Source organism: Rhipicephalus microplus, chromosome 6 (genome assembly GCF_043290135.1).
Source record: "Rhipicephalus microplus isolate Deutch F79 chromosome 6, USDA_Rmic, whole genome shotgun sequence".
NCBI classification, from domain to species: domain Eukaryota; kingdom Metazoa; phylum Arthropoda; class Arachnida; order Ixodida; family Ixodidae; genus Rhipicephalus; species Rhipicephalus microplus.
In genome coordinates, this window is record NC_134705.1 from 91,438,064 (window position 1) to 91,441,069 (window position 3,006).

At 44.1% G+C, this 3,006-nt stretch overlaps 3 non-coding genes across 3 annotated transcripts; 2 read left to right on the forward strand and 1 right to left on the reverse strand.

Annotated features, from left to right (window-relative positions):
• The first annotated feature begins 553 nt into the window (after positions 1-553).
• TRNAT-AGU (transfer RNA threonine (anticodon AGU)) lies at positions 554-627 on the forward strand. Its single transcript has one exon. It is a non-coding gene; the product is annotated as a tRNA-Thr (tRNA).
• A 1,504-nt stretch (positions 628-2,131) lies between these two features.
• Positions 2,132-2,213, forward strand: TRNAS-AGA (transfer RNA serine (anticodon AGA)). The gene has a single exon. It is a non-coding gene; the product is annotated as a tRNA-Ser (tRNA).
• Positions 2,214-2,690: 477 nt separating this feature from the next.
• Positions 2,691-2,762, reverse strand: TRNAM-CAU (transfer RNA methionine (anticodon CAU)). Its single transcript has one exon. It is a non-coding gene; the product is annotated as a tRNA-Met (tRNA).
• Between the last annotated feature and the right edge of the window lie 244 nt (positions 2,763-3,006).

Here is a 3,006-nt window from a genome sequence, read left to right on the forward strand (position 1 = left end):
CCCCTCCCCCCCCCCTCGCGATAATAGAGTTGGTACGCCACTGGCAGGCTATCATTTTGGTAAAAATGCGTGGCCTGTCCGAGGCTATATTTCACAGAGAGGATTCATCGCTTTGTTGGAATTCACAAAGCGGCACCGGAACCACAAGACTGCTTTGTGGTTCATACAAGACTGGCTTGTCGTACAGCGGCTGGTCACATTTCCCAAATTTTGATCCGACGATACAGGCACCATACCGGTTCATTTATTAAAAATGTCACCGTATATATGTTGTACATGGGATGGTTTTAACATCAGTGTTGTTTGGGCTATGTGTTATGAACCAAATACAGAAAAAAAGGAAGGGGTCACATATGCGTCAAAGAAAAGTGAAATCAAATTACTAACTGTCTTGTGGACACACGCGGCGCATATCATGCGTGATCCACATAATGTATTTAGGTGTCAATATAGCTACCACCCTGCTTTTTCATTCGGATCACGCGCCTGAGGTAGGTCATCTTCCAAAATCTCCGTGCTTCAACAGTGGGTTCCGCCTGCAGCGAAAGGCATGGGCGCCGTGGCTTAGTTGGTTATAGCGCTTGTCTAGTAAACAGGAGATCGTGAGTTCGAATCTCACCGGTGCCTTGGAAAATAACTTTTCTTTTACTCTGCTCTTTTGAGGTGTACCTGGTAGCGTCCTGACTCCAGAGTCCAGTGGATAATAATAACTCATTTCCTTATTTACATAACACCGTGTCGCTTTTTGTCAATGTGACAGTTAAAAAAAAGCACATAACTGAAGACCTTGTCGTCAAGTATCCGCTCAAAGAGCTAGAGTAAAAAAATAAAAATATCGTTTTAACAAAGGCATCCGGGTCTTTCCATATGTTTATAAAGTGACGCGCAATGATCTAAAGAAAGTGTCACAAAAATCCGGTGTCAAAGACGTTTCCAGTGCACCTCACAAGCTTTGTGGCCTCTTCAAGAAGACTGACGGTAATCAGGCAGAACCTTGTTGCGAAAAGAAGCGCTAGCAACATTTCCTTAAATGTCGAGGGAAGGTTTTGTAAAATATTCCCCCAGTAACGGAAGCTGTGACATCGGCCAAAGGAGCCGCTGCACAAATAAAGGTTACGTGAACATCCATAATCGCTAAAAGGGTCGGTGAGTAGCCACCTTGCCGACCACTGCAAAAATTGTGATTGTGAAGCAGTCTTCAATGATTGCGATATTCTATGCAATTACGCTGAGCAACACCAACGGGAAATTGTTGAGGTCATATGCATCCAGGAAAGCGGAGATCATTGTGTCAGCTTAGCTTTGCTATCGCTTCGAGAAAAATAAAACGAAGAACCTCTCGAAAGTTTCAGTCTGCATGTTTCAATGATAACATGTTCCTCAAAGCGCTCAGTGATTGTACTTTCTTGTATATATCGACATGCACACGCAATAATACAATGTTTTTAGTCAGCGCCTTGTTTGTATCTTCTCATTTCTGTCCTGTTCTAGCGCTGTTTCTTCAATCAAGGTCATGTCAGTGTGACATATCAAATTATCAGCTTAAGACTGGTTTTATGCATTTGCCGCCGCAAAACCTCCAAGCTTCTATAGTGCGGTCCCATTGGGATTCCATTTACTAAAGAATCATCTTAAAGTTGTCTGACGTTCAATCATTACGATGAACCGTTGAAGGCGACCTTGAATACACCACACCGACTGAGAGAAAGAAACGCGGCGTACCTATGTAAACGGGGTTTCAATGTATGACTGGTCTAGTGGCTAAGGTACTCGGCTGCTGGCCCGCAGGTCACGGGATCGAATCCCGGCTGTGGCGGCTGCATTTGCGATGGAGGCGGAAATGTTGTAGGCCCGCGTGCTCAGATTTAGGTGCACGTTAAAAAACCCTAGGTTGTCGAAATTTCCGGAGTCCTCCACTACGGCGTCTCTCATAATCATATGTTGGTTTTGGGACGTTTAACCCCAGATATAAATTAATCAATGTATGACGGGGGAAAGGGTGGCAGAAGCACAACCTTCTCTCTACCCGTGCCGCTTCTGCACTGATTGCAATGAGAATAAGAAACTGAACGAGGTTGCCATGCGTATTCAATAAGGAGCCTTTTAAATATAGATGGCGCTCGGTTGGCGTGCAGTCGTGGCCGAGTGGTTAAGGCGATGGACTAGAAATCCATTGGGGTCTCCCCGCACAGGTTCGAATCCTGTCGACTGCGCTGGATATTTTTTTCGTGTGGTATCTAACACTCTTAATTCAATGGTGATGCGGGCGTATGAATGGGAAGGTATCGCAACTAATGAATTGCTTTGCCGAGTTGTTCCTGCTACGTTGCGCATTTTATGGAGTTTGTACAAGTTGTGCACGAACTGGTGTAGCTGGTAACTGATTTTTAAAGGGGAAGGGAGTGGCATAGAGGTAGTATGCGAAAACGACAGCAGTCTGACAACAGAATACCAGGGGGTAACAGAATGCCCTTGCAAAATATGCATTTTTTCGTTAAAAAAACACACTGTGTTTACCAGTGCAACGAATTCTTTCTTAAACTGAAGAGAAAAAAGCGAGAGAGAGAAGGCCAGAGCCAATGCTTTCAACACAAGAACAACGCATCAAAGAGCATGTCCGAAAAAGATGTGCAGTTATGGCGTCTTGATGAAAGGTAAAAATATCGTGTGCGAGCAACAAAAAAAAAATCTAGCAGAGCGTGGTTTCGATCCACGGACCTCTGGGTTATGGGCCCAGCGCGCTTCCACTGCGCCACTCTGCTCTTTTTTTTTCTTTATTACCTGTTTTTCTTTACAGGTGTTCACAGAGAAACATGAATGATAAAATACACTTGGACCAATATTTGATCCGAAGTGCTCACATTAAAATTATTTCAGGTTGCACGATTTCTCTAACATTGTTAGCCAGCTGGGAGGTTCTTCTTCTTGTTTATACACCTCAGTGATATACCGCATAATTGCAATGAAGTTCTCCCGGACAAGACGTATGTTCTGGTCAAGATGTCT